Raw genomic sequence first — 13,106 nt, 5'->3', positions numbered from 1 at the left:
GCAGATAGACTCACTGTTTAATAGGAAGAGTAGATTTACAATGTAGTCTAAATGTTCCTGAATGTGATATACATCAAACAGCTGCTTTTTATGGAAACTTGAGGGTCGTTTTTCATGGCGAGCGAGTAATACGCAGGTATTAAAGTAACCTTCAGCTCCCCACAGATGCCGAACAATTACTCCTTTCTGCTTCAAAGCTCATGACAGCCTGCTCGTCTCATATTAATTACTTGACAAAATTTAGAACAAGGTTCAAAGAACCTTGGAGACTAGCAGCAAGTATTTACTGGAGGAAAAAAAGTTGTAAAACTTTGGGTCCGTTGGTTGTTTGCTTTAGTTTTTACTTCTTGTGTATGTGTGTGTTTCTCTTACTTCCTGCTGCTTTGATTATTTTCCCTTAACCTCTTAGATGTTTGGACTAATTAGGAGGTGCCCGGCAATAATTGTTGCACAGCATCGTGAAATGGCATTTTGAAGCTAGGGCAATAGATTTGTGATTGCTGTATTTACCAGCTCAAGCTTTGCAAGGTCTATGGGAATGATGAAATTGTGCAAGCAAGACAGGATGGCTACAGAAAAATGCATTTATTTTTGCTTTTATGAGTCTTCGGGAATCTGGGTGCTCCTGGTACAGAGAAGTGTTTTACGGTGCCTCATGTCCAGTTAATTTCCCATTGGCAGCTCCAGCAAGGTCCATACTGAATCAGTCCTTCTGAGCACCTGTTTTTTTGGGATCCTTTTGTTGTCTGCCTGCATGCATTTGAAGGGCAGATGCTATTTATAAACTTGGGTTAAAGAAAAAAGAGAGAGAGAGCGAGCATCGGAGAAGGAAGCCTTAGGAGAGACAGCTGCTTGTGTTTGGGCGGCTGCATCCTGCCAGTGTCACGTCCCCTCGCAGAGCTGGGAGCTGTGTTCGTGTCCCAGGGGAGGAACTGCTCGTCTGGTACCCTTAGCCCCTAGGGAGGGGGAAATTTGGGATATTGGAGTAATTCAGGGCAAATCATAACAATGTCTAGCTGTTCTCTGATGGAGTTTAGGTTAAAATACAGAGCACAAGGTTGGAGCTACTTTGTGGATTATGGTGGAAAAGATAAATTTTGTGGATTATGCTGAGTGAGATAAACTTTACTTATTTACTAGGACTTCAGGTGAAGTTGGCACATTCATCCTCCATAGTTTGAACATATACATAATTATAGCTTCATCCCCGTTGCTTCTGCAGTGCTGACCCTGTGTAGGAACGTGCAGCACATACATACAGTAATGAAGTTCTTGTCCTTGCGGAGGCTGCTGCTTGCCTTATTTTCATGTTAAGGTGGCTTAAATCAGGTTGACACATTATTTTTCAGCAGAGACTACTGACTATTTGATACAATAATTTTTATTCCTTGCATGCTAGTTGTTATACAAAGAAATTATACTTAATATTCTACTAGGAAAAAGTTTTAACTGGTGTTGGCTTTTATTTATATTAGTAGCCCCGCTTGACCCCGTAGGACTCTCGTTGTGTGCTACTGCTGAGGAATCTGCACTGCCACTACAGTGTAAATGCCTCAAGGCCAGCTTATCCTAGCACAAAACCAAAAATCTGTGGTCCCACTGTCAGCAGAGCAAATATGTGTGGGGCACATGCAGCAGTGCGTACTACGCCTCGAGCAGAGCACACGGACTGCCAGCAAGCAGCTGAAGAGGCTGGAAGGCGCCTTTGGAAGGCTCTGGTGAGGCCGCACCTCGAGTACTGTGTTCAGTTTTGGGCCCCTCGCTACAAGAAGGACATCGAGGTGCTTGAGCGGGTCCAGAGAAGGGCGACAAAGCTGGTGAGGGGCCTGGAGAACAAGTCCTACGAGGAGCGGCTGAGGGAGCTGGGCTTGTTCAGCCTGGAGAAGAGGAGGCTCAGGGGTGACCTTATCGCTCTCTACAGATACCTCAAAGGAGGCTGTAGTGAGGTGGGGGTTGGTCTGTTCTCCCATGTGCCTGGTGACAGGACGAGGGGGAATGGGCTTAAGTTGTGCCAGGGGAGTTTTAGGTTGGATGTTAGGAAGAACTTCTTTACCGAAAGGGTTGTGAGGCATTGGAACAGGCTGCCCAGGGAGGTGGTGGAGTCACCATCCCTGGAAGTCTTTAAAAGACGTTTAGATGTAGAGCTTAGGGATATGGTTTAGCGGGGACTGTTAGTGTTAGGTCAGAGGTTGGACTCAATGATCTTGAGGTCTCTTCCAACCTAGAAATTCTGTGATTCTGTGTGATTTGTCCCGCATCGCTCATCACTGCAGTTCGTAGCTCTTGTAGTGGCTGTGGGCCTCGTTTATGCTGCAAAAGTGCCCCAATGCCATGCTGCCCGTGTGTTGAAACACTATGATTGTTGTTTATGTTCATCAGTACTACCTGTATAGAGGTTTTCCAAGTGACTTCTATAAGTATGGGTGCTAAAATCCGTAATTTATTTAATGGAGGAGAAGGACCAGAATGACCATGGGCAGAAACGGGCTCAACTTCGTGAAACACCCTCCAGGCAGTGACGGATTTCTTCTTCTGAAGGTCGGTTACTGAAAGGAGATGCTAACCTTGGGGGTTGAGTTCTCAGATCTAGCAGTCCTTTTGCTCTTAATCTAATGCTCGTAGGCATCTGGAGAGGAGAATGTGCTGAGGAGAATGTGCTGAGCAGACTTTGTGCTGCTGAGCATCTTGTGGAGCACTCAGACTTGTAAACTGCTTTGCAAAAGCATTAGCCCAAACCACCTGTCATGTAACTGAGCAAAGGGGAGGTCTTCAGAGTTTTCCTGAGCTGTTGTCTGCATCAAAAAATGGTTCGGAAACAATATTAAAAAGTTTGCAAAAAAAAACCAACCAACAAATCCTCCCAAGCCATTCTCCATCTGCTCCATTTGTATTAAAATGTAGCGGAGAACAGTTTCTGTAGCAGCTGCTCAACAACTAGATGTTCCTGGGGAAAATTACTGTCTTTCAGCTTCAGCCTGTGGTTTCTGGGATGCCAGGATTTGTTCTGGGGCAGAGGGAAGGAGTGAAGTTTCCCCTGACAGCCCAGGCAGTAGCTTCCCTGTTACATGAGGTTTGCTGTCTCCTGGTGATGAGGAGCCACAGCTCCCGTTCAAAGTCCCCTGCTCTCTGGCCACGGCTTAGCAGGGAGCATCAAACTCAAATTTCATTCTGGGCTGTCAAAACCCAAACTTTTACTTTTTCACTGAGCATGATGCCCGTCTCTTCTGCTGTTGGAAAGGACAGAGCTCTGATGGTGTGAATGATTGGTATCCTCTCCCAGCTACTAAATAAATGTTTAGGCTGGTAAACCATTTTTGTTAAAGACAGAAGATCACCATGGGCCAGCCTGGACCAAATGTGAGTAATCTGCACCAAGAGCAGGTGCTTGTATTAACAGATCTCAGGTATCACCCGGTGTTCTCCCAAGTTTCCTCCTGTGCCTTGCATTACTCACATGCTCTGTCAGCCCCACCAACGCTGCCGTAATCATAACTACTGAATGCACCAAGCCTTAGCCCTTACAGGGACCTCTGTGTGCTGGCTTCAAGCAGCTGCTTCAGCAAGGTAGGGCTCCAGCCACCAGTCTGGGTACCGAGGAGGCCACTCCTGGCAGGGTGAAGTGCTGCATGATGTGCTCCTGGCTGCTCTGGGGAGGGCAGCGTGTCTGCCCCTGCCACAGCACAGAGCTGGTGCTCCTCTGCACAAGGCTCTCAGCTCCTCTTCATTTTCCATTTTACTCACTTTAAGAAGGCCCCTTTGTAAGTCTAGGCCCAGGCTTGCTTCCTGTACGTTGCTCGCTTGTAGGGCAGCCCCTGGCTCTTGGGTCGGGGTTTTGCACCGCCAGCTGCTGAGCTCTTGTGGCAGGGGCCCAAATGCCCCAGCTGCAGTGTGCTGGGCTGCTGGGTGGCCAGCTGCGGCCTGTGATGGTGGGCAGGACGCCTCGGGCTGCACCAGCTCATTTATGCAACAGTAGGGGAGTGCTGCAAATGCATGGCCACAGAATGGGCTGAAAGCTCTGATTTTGTGTTTTCTGTTGCCCACACTCAAGGCTCTCCCTTTCAGGCCCATCTGTGACCATTCTTCCTCTTAAAAAAAAAAAAAAAAGAAAGAAAGAAAGAAAGCAAAAATCCATCACGGCAACGTCCCTGACTGAGCTCAGAGGGCTGTCCTTGTGCTGGAACAGGACTGCCCGTGGGCAGGCTGAGCCCGAGCAGCATCGTCCAGAATAACAGCCACGGCAGCCCTGTGTCCTTTGTGTGCGGTGAGATGCTCACTGCAGAGCTGGCCAGCTGTCACACGCTCCCAGGCTGAAAGAAAATCATTATCAGGGCTGTGATATTTTCGTTCTGTTACCCTGGCAGTTCCAGCACAGTTGTCTGCTGCCTCTCCTCTCGTCCTTGGTGGTGCTCGGTACGCACCTGGGGCCCTGCCTCCTGTGCCCGCAGCACGCCCCCCAACCTGCCCTCCTGCTCCTGGTCGCCACAGAGTTGTCACAGATGATCTGATAAAGGAGGGCAGCTGGGTTGGTGTGACTCGGTGTCCTGAGTGAAAATGTTTTGGGGGTTAAGCTGGAGTGGTGCAGCCGGTGTGAGCTGTTTATAGCAAGTACCCAGTTCTCTGTGCCAGCTTTGGGATTTTTGCCTGTTGCTTGTTCTTGGTTTTCCTTAGGAAGTGTTTGTATTCACAGAGAGGGGCTCTGGCCTGCAAACCACCTGTGCACACCGAGGTGAGCTAACAGGACTGTGCCCCTCTCTGTGAGCACAGAATAAGCAAGGGACGAGGACTTTCTGAACAGAAACAAGCCTCTTTGCTGCTGTCTGCCAGGGGTTCCACATCCTAACCATGGCAGGGCTGTCAGAGTTTCTATTCTCACTTCTCCACGTTGATGCTGGGACAGACAAAATGTCTTTTTCTCTGCGTATTTGATTTACTTATATGTAAAATGGAGCTAAAAGTAACGACCAGATTCAGTTTCCTACAAGGTTAACCTTGACCATAAAACACATGGAACTTTTAAATGGAAAGGTACCAAATCAGTAGAGATGAAGCCCTATGAATTTGCTAACAGGGCACACTATTATGTACTGCTGTGCACATTATAAACCTCTCTCTTCGCTCTGCCACCACTGACAGACTCACCGTAGTGATCATCTAATTCACTCCTTAGAAGTTGGCTGAGAGATCGTCACGGGGGACTTGATGGGTTTCATGCACAATGAGGATCCTACCTTTTTCCCACTAATCTTACATCGCTCTTGATTTGTAATATCAGCAGGATATTTCTGCTCATCTCCTGCAATTGCAAATTTTTTCCAAAGAAAGTGCGTAAGTTTCCCAGGTAAACATAGAGCCTAGAGCCCCACCTTTCTCAGATCCAGTGAATTATTTGGGCATGCTCATTTCCTTCAGGTGCAGAAAGTATCAAAATAAGATCTCTCAGTGTGTAAGAAGCTGTCAAGACGAAGAAGGCAGCAAAGCAGGCTAGGGCAGAAGAATGTAGCTCTTCTCTTTGGTGGGAAGGAGCCTGCACTACAGACAGAGCAGAATGGGCAAGAATGAAGTCTTTCTCTGACTCCTATTACTACCTAAATTCTAAAGACATTACAACATTTCTGTCTCCTAAATGCATTTTTCGGTGTTGTCTTGTATCACAGTGACTGAGCAGAGTTGATTTCCCCCATTGGCACAGTGCTGTCGCTCCTGGTCATCCTCTCCATCGAGCAAAAAGGTGATTTTTATTCTGGCAGGCAGTCTGTGTTTGCGTCGGCTGCTGTCTCAATTTACCAAACATCCTAGATAGGGGACATCAGCAAGGAGGGTGAGAGGCTCTGACGTTTCTGATAGGAGTGGGATTGGTTCTGGGGAGAGATAAAGCCTGGTTCTCGCACACTGCCTAGATGTTCCTGGCGTCTTCTCATCGGGCAGCTCAGGGCTGGAGGGAGAAAAGGTGGCAGGGAGAGTAACCTTCTGCAGGTACCAGGGGAGACCAAAGGGTAAGCACTTTGTAACTGAAGGCCAGATGGCTCCTGGCAGCACAAACAACAAGGATGCATTGCATTTAACCAGCAGTGAGCATCATTTCCTTCTTTCCTCCCAAGAGGCGACGCTCCAAACACTTTGTGTCAGCTCTGTGGCTTCTTCCTCTGGCTCCTTCAGTTTGAAAGGTTTTGTTTAATTCCTTGGAAGAGCCTCCACCACTGAGGGCATTTTTAAATGGAAAGCTAGATAGCTTAGTCTCTTGGAAACGAAGTGTCTAGCTTTGGGACATGTCAGCTGGAGCCTCGGGTCAATCAGTGACTGCCTCTCGGGAAGCAGCCTCGCCTCGCCTTGCCCTGCTCGGCAGCTCCCCTTACCCGAGCACTTGCCAGCATCAGGCTGTGAGATGCAGCCCAAAGGATCTCAGGTTCCTTTCTGTTCCCATTCATCAGGCTCCTTTTTAAACAGAACTCCAAGCCAATTTCCTTCGTTTTTCACAGCTCTGTCCCATGCTGAGGGCTTCAGTCTGACAGAGAGGTAGAGCTGGTGGTGCTCGGGGTAACTCAGCTCAGGTTTCCTCTGGTCTCTCAGAGAAGTCAGGGCAGGAGGTAGCACGTCTAGCATCCTGTGCAAAAGCAGGGAAACAAACAGCCATTCAGAATCATTGCACAAATAATGCACAACTCTCACACTGTTCTTCACATGGGTTTTCTCCTGAAACTGGAAATGCTGCATTAAGGCAGTGGTTGTTGTGAGCGCATCTGCACAGCTTCCAGACAGTGTGCACACACTGGGCAATGTAAGATTAACTTATTGGCCCTTAACATAATACTGCACAGAGATTCTACAGCCGTTAAAAATCCCACTTAACATAGGTATTATCAAACCACTCTATATTCTTACTTTGTGAGATAATGAAGCAGTTTGTATAACATATATCTTCTGTATAATATACTTTTTGGTGTCAGAGAAGCCAGAAGCCCGTACACACTGTCGTTATGCTCTGTGGCTGCTACGTTCCTGTTTGTGACTGTCCCTTCTACTGCATGCAGGGTGGCTTCGTTGCCTAAGCACCAAGCAGAGACATTAAAAATAATAGTAATAATACAAAACTCCTTGCAAATAGCAAAAACATCACGTTCCAGCTGTAGAAACTTCTGCCCCAGAGCCCAAGGTCCTTGAGCTAGGGGTTAGGGAGCAGCTTGGTGCTGTTGAGCTGCAGCTAACACACCGTGAGGGCAGCCAGGCTGAGTGCTGCAGGCTCTGAGGCTCACCAGTGATGCCTGCTCTCGTCCTGTCTACGTTAACTTACTCGTATTTATCTGGTGATACCACTGAGCACGAGCAGGCATCTTGGGACACATTGTCCTAGCAGGCTCTGTAGGAACACTTCAAAGCTTAAGAGGAGCTGGGAGAACTTAAAGAAGAAGCTCACGGCTGAAACAGCCTGGGTTTTGTCTTCCTGGTCCATCTCCAGACATCACGAGACCATTCTTTTCTCAGGCAGGAACTGCTAGTATACATGCATCCCCAGGGGCGATGGTGTCAGCACGAGAAGGGATGAGATCTGAGTGTCACCACAAGCTGTCACATCGGTGGAGCTGCTGTGAACATGCCGGCAGTGGTGCCTGGCTCCAGGTCAGCTTGTACCTCCTCTCACCTACATGCATACTGCTGGAAAGTCCTGCCACAGGACAAGGCAGGCAGAAACTGTATGCGAGATGCAGAGAGCCGACAGGAACGCCTGTCTGCATCAGTTCAGGTCTCTCTGAGAGGCCAGGGGAGCTTCTGTGCCCTACAGTTCGCAGGAGCCCACCGTGACAGACGGCATCTCTCTGGGGTGCTTGCTGGACTCCCCTAACCAGCTAGTGCAGAGTTCGTATCGACATTCCTGTATCTCACAAACCTCTAGCTTTGGGCTTGCTATTCAATCCAAGATTGCTGTACTGTGAAGTGGAAAAAACCTTTTTGCTTTAGTCTGTGCTTTTCCATTAAACACCTGACCCACTTCTGTCCTAACTGGATGCTTCTGTGCTTAAAATTGCTTCGGAGATCAGTTCTCCTGGATTCAAAGGATTTTACCAGTCGTCAAAATTGTCCCCTTTTTTGCCTTTTGTCCTGACCTCTGTATTGTTACTATTCTTAAAGAATTTATTCTCTTGTGTCATTTGATGAGGAGGAAAAATATGAATTCAATAAACATCCCAACAATGCTGAGATGCCCTAATTCTGACATCTTCAGAAAGTTGTGTGGTTTTTCTTTTCCTGGCTCATTCTTGTGAAAATTTCACTGTACAGTACGCATCGACTGTAGGGTGGGAAAATGCTCCAGTAGCAAGGAAAAAGAGGAAGTCTTTTTCTGTAGTTCTGTCGGATTGTCCCGGTGCTATGTGCTGCATGAGACTCAGAGCTATCTTTCAGGGGTGGTCTAGGACAGCAAGCGAGCTGCTCAGCCAGTCTAATATAACTCAAAAACTTGCCAGGATAACAGGACTGAGGACTGGCTGGCTGCAGTTAGCAGCTGGTGCTGTGTACCTGCAGTTGTTGCCAGGAGGATTGCTGGCTGCTAGAACTGCTGCGCACCCTCTGCTGCTCCTCACCCCCTCCTGGACATTCACTGCCCTCGGTTTTAGTCTTCATATTTAGAAAACTCGAGGCCTGTACCCTGGGAGTCCCCACAGACCACGCAGTGTAATGACGAGTAGGGAATGCAGCGAGGAACAAGTTCCTGCCCCCAGCTGGCCTCTGTGAAGCTGGTGGGAGAAGCCCATGGAGGGCCCTGCTGGGAGCAGGCTGGCGGCATCGCTGTGCACACACAGCCCGGCTGCCTGCTCCGCATCCCACACGACAGCAGCGGCTGGGCAGCCTGCACCGGGGCCTCTGTGCTCCTTTCCACCTCCTGCAGGATGCGGTATCGCTCCCTGCAGCTGTGTGACCTTCTGCTTCTTACTTGTAAAAGCATCTTTTTGAGCTCGGCTGCTTAGAAATCACGGCTGGGTGTTTTAAATACAAAAGGAAAGGGCTGAAAGCAGCTCCAGTGAGTCCTGAGCACAACTGACAACACCAAATACAGCATGCGTGTACCTGGGCAGAGAAGAAAGAAAACAAATGTGCTAGGACTTGTATGAGAAACTTGAGGACCACCGATGCAAGCACCAAAGACAAATTAAGAAGTGTGCCCTGTGTGTGCTTTCCTGAAGTTAAAGACATAAGTCTTTTAACCTGGTGTTACTCCTGGCCTCTGTCCTGCCTAGTTAGGAGCTGGCAGCCCTCCCCACCCTGGTGGGAGGTCTCCCACCTGCTCTCAGCAGGTCTCAGTGCTTGCTGAGGAGATTGTTTCTCTAGATTTCAGCTTTACTGGCAGAGGACTGTGACGAGGCATGGGATGTCATACAGCTCTCACCTTCTCACAGCTTTTGTTGTATTCAGTCCTAGACCAGCTTCATGGCTCCAAGTTCCCTGGGACACTGGCTGTGTCCCTGCAGGAGGCTTTGGAGGTCTCTCCAGCACCATATCTTCGGATTTCTCACATTGCCTTCGCAGGGAGGCCAGTTCTGCCTGTGAACGGGATTTAGATGGTTCCTGTGAGCAAAATTGTTCTTCCTGGTCTCTGCATGGACACCCAGGACCTGGCCCACTGTCAATACGTTAGATAGCTGTGCATCTGACCATACAGTAAGCTAACAACGTTGTGCTGTGTGCCCACAGCCACCCTTGTAAGGAAGAGCTTTCATTTAATGTAGTGTTCAGACTATATTATGTGTTTGTTAACACCCTATGTAAAAAGGATTTTGCATTGCCTGAAAATTGACACTGAGGTTTCAGCAAACACTTCCATGGTAGGTTATTGGAGGCTCTGGCAAAAGCTTTAGTAGTCCCTGGCTAAAAAAGTATCATTTACCATAGGTCGTAAAAGTAAACACAAATGCGGCAAATCCAATTACTGTGGAAAATCAAACATCTGAGTGTGAGATGAAGGAAGTCGTACATGAATGCCTGACAAGAAATCTATTGAACATATTAAATTATACACCTCTCCCAGAATAGCTGGAGTTTTAAAAGGAATACAGTGCAGCAGTACTCAATCAAGAACAAAAATACAAGCCTGGTGCACATCAGACTCGGGACAGCTTACACGCAAGGACTACTTTCAAAGTGAGAAAACAGCTTTGAACTCCCCAGCATGCCATTACGCAAAGACACACGCATGCAAATTATAAAGAAATCTCTCAGAAAAGTGAAGGGGTGTGACAGCCACCCTCCACCATAAACCAGGACACGGGCGATGCAAGTGGGAGAGGGGGGTAGGGGGAGCAGAGGGCATGGTCAGCCCCAGGGGCTCTGCCAGCTGACTCCAGACCCAGCTAGGAGCTCATCTCCTCCAGGGACCTGGGACAGGACGATGCTCATGTCAGAGCCCAGCCCCTTCTGGTCACAGCCCCCAGGTGCCCGCTTGTGACAGATTCCCAGCACACCTTTTTTTCTGTTTCCTGGGCTGGGAAGTGAGTGCTAATTCCAGCAGAGGGGATTCAGGATGGGCACGTCTCAAAGTGGCAACTGGCTGCTCCAGAGCTAGCAGTTCCGTAGCATCTAGCTTGATTGCCTGGGCTCTGATAATTAACAATTTACTGCCCAGAAAATTAAACTGGTTCTAAATTTATGCATGAGAACAAGAAACCAATAAGTTTCTGAGCAGCTCGGGAAGGTGGACATGGAATTTAGCTTTCTGGTCTGGTGAGAAGGTTAATGAATGTTGTACATCTGTACGAAAATAGCGGAGGGGAGGGCGAGCAGCTGGCAACAGCAAGGGTGTCTGAGCCAGAGGACACTGCTATGTGTTCTCTCGCTGGCTTTCTGTGTGACCTTGCACATTCTTGCTGGGAATTTTATCCGTGCCATTTCCCAACGCCCCCTAGTACTTACTAATGCTAAAGCCCATAGAGCTTTAGCACTTAGGGCACTGTAGATGTACGGGGTATCGAGGTGTTGAAGGGCTTCGGAAGGAAAGCTTCAGCTTGAAGCTACCCTTTTAGTTGAAGTTTGCATACCAAATGCAGGGGATCTGCTTGTGATGAGCTCTCCGTTTTGCTACGACAGTGAGCTGGCGGGCTGCGGAGCGGGCACGAGGCAGCAGAGGCACTGCGATAGCAGAGACCCCTCTGGACCCAATTTGATGCACCCGTCTGCCCCAGGGCAGCTCCCTGGCAGCTGTTCTGTGACTCCTTCGTGAAGCCCTCCCAACACAGACTGTCCTCAGTCTCTCTAGGCAATTTATTTCGGTGCTTTGTTACCTTCTCTAGTGGAAAGCTTTTTCCTCTGACCAAATTGATTCTTCCCTGCAAAACCTGAAGCTCGTTACTTCTATCCACTGAGGACATGCAGAACAGATTAACCTCTTCCTCAGCACGGTCTTTTGTGTACTTGTCGTCTCTTTTCAGTCTGTCCTTTCCTGAACAACCTCAGGTTGTTCAGGTCTTGTTTATTAGACTATTGATCATTCTCTCTGCTTTGGACTTTCTTTAATTGGCTCATATCTTTCTGCGTGTGCATGACCCAGAATAGATGTTGTACTCCAGCTGAGGTCTTCACAGCGTGGAAAAGAGTAGAGGGGCTATTTCATTTGTCTTGCAAGCTGTCTCTGTGGCTGTACTTCTAGAAGAGTATTTGCCTGGTTTTTGCAACATACTGTTTTGATGCTTAACACAGCTCCCAATTTTTAATGGAGCTTTAATACCAGTAAGATTTCTCTCCCCTACATTTGTGCAGATGATTATTACAGCATAGGGATAGATTTCTGCTTTTTTTTTTCTTTTTGAATGGAGTCCTGGTATTTATTTTAGGACTTCAACTTCCACTTTTAAGACCATTTTGAAGGCCATATTTGATCCTCAACCTATTTGCCCCTTTCCCAGCTTGGTATTATTTGCAAATCTAGTAAGTACACTCATTCAGCTGCCATTCATAATGATTGATGACAGACCTAAGACAGCCCCCATGAAGCTCAGGTTTTTTTATTTCTTCTGTTTTGTGAATGAACCTTTGACACTGCTCTGAGTAGTTTTTCAAGCAGGTCTGCATTCCCCCCACTCCCCCTCCCCTTTGTTTTCTTAGCTCACATACAAGAAACTGATATGAAACCCTGTGAAAAGCTTTAGAGAAATCAAGATGTGGCACAAAATCTATTATCTTCCTATTGAAGGAAATGAGATTGGTTTGACACCAATTACTCTGAACAGATCCAATCGAGCAGCCACTCATTTTCTTTGTGATTTTCTCTCTGCTTACCCATTGTTTGGTTTTATTTGTTTCTAGGAACTGAAGCTAAGCTGATAGGTATCTAATTCCCCATCTCCCCATCCTCTGCCTTTTGTAAAGACAGGAAGTGTGTTTATCCAGTTTCAGCCTTCTGCACCTTATCCCTGTACTTCAGCATTGCCAATATCTGCTAAGAGCCCTGAGATTTCATCAGCAGAGCATGAATTGTATCAGGCGCAGCCAATTGCAAAACCTAAGCATCCTCTAACCTGTTCCTTCCCTATTAAAAAATCTAGTCCCATGTCATTGATTTTATCACTTTCCATACTTCTGGGTAGAATCCAGTCCAGGTGACTCCTTTTCTAGCCCAGTTTTCCACATCCTATGTGAAAAAATAATACTGAAATTGACAACCTTGCTGGCAATATTATTTTTTTCCTGGGATGTGTGTATATAATCCCTTCCTAGGTGCAGCTGTCCTTGTTGCTAAAGGTCACCTTTTCAGCTGCTTACAAAACAGAAAACCTCATTCCTCATTCCCAGGAACCGGCAGTTCTAATTAGTAAACTTTCTACTATAATGAGGAGCCCTGCTCTCTTTTTTCTCAGCTAGCACCTTCTTCTCCAGCATGGATTTCAGATGCACGTCTTTCAGATAATCTTTCTGTTGATTTTGGAAGCAAAATACTTTCAGCAACCAAGTCACTGCCCTCCTTACAGCTCTCATGGCAGCAGTCCTGAGCACCTTCTTCAGGGCACTTGGAAAAGTTGCCTGCAAAGAGCGTGCTGCTCAGCCCTGACTGCAAGCCTGCTCTGTTCCTGCAGTTCTTCCAAAAGCATGGATGCAGCCAGTCATGTTCCTCTCCTGTTTCTCCT

At 47.6% G+C, this 13,106-nt stretch overlaps 1 protein-coding gene across 7 annotated transcripts in view; it reads left to right on the top strand.

The window, feature by feature from the left end:
- The window catches only part of KCNIP1 (potassium voltage-gated channel interacting protein 1), a 370,449-nt gene that overhangs the window by 259,190 nt on the left and 98,153 nt on the right, over positions 1-13,106 (top strand). The gene's annotated exons all lie outside the window — the stretch shown is intronic.

The sequence above is a fragment of the Anas platyrhynchos genome, chromosome 14 (assembly GCF_047663525.1).
Source record: "Anas platyrhynchos isolate ZD024472 breed Pekin duck chromosome 14, IASCAAS_PekinDuck_T2T, whole genome shotgun sequence".
Taxonomy (NCBI): Eukaryota; Metazoa; Chordata; class Aves; order Anseriformes; family Anatidae; genus Anas; species Anas platyrhynchos.
The sequence above is the reverse complement of the archived record's forward strand: the minus strand, read 5'-3'. Positions and strand labels throughout refer to the sequence as shown.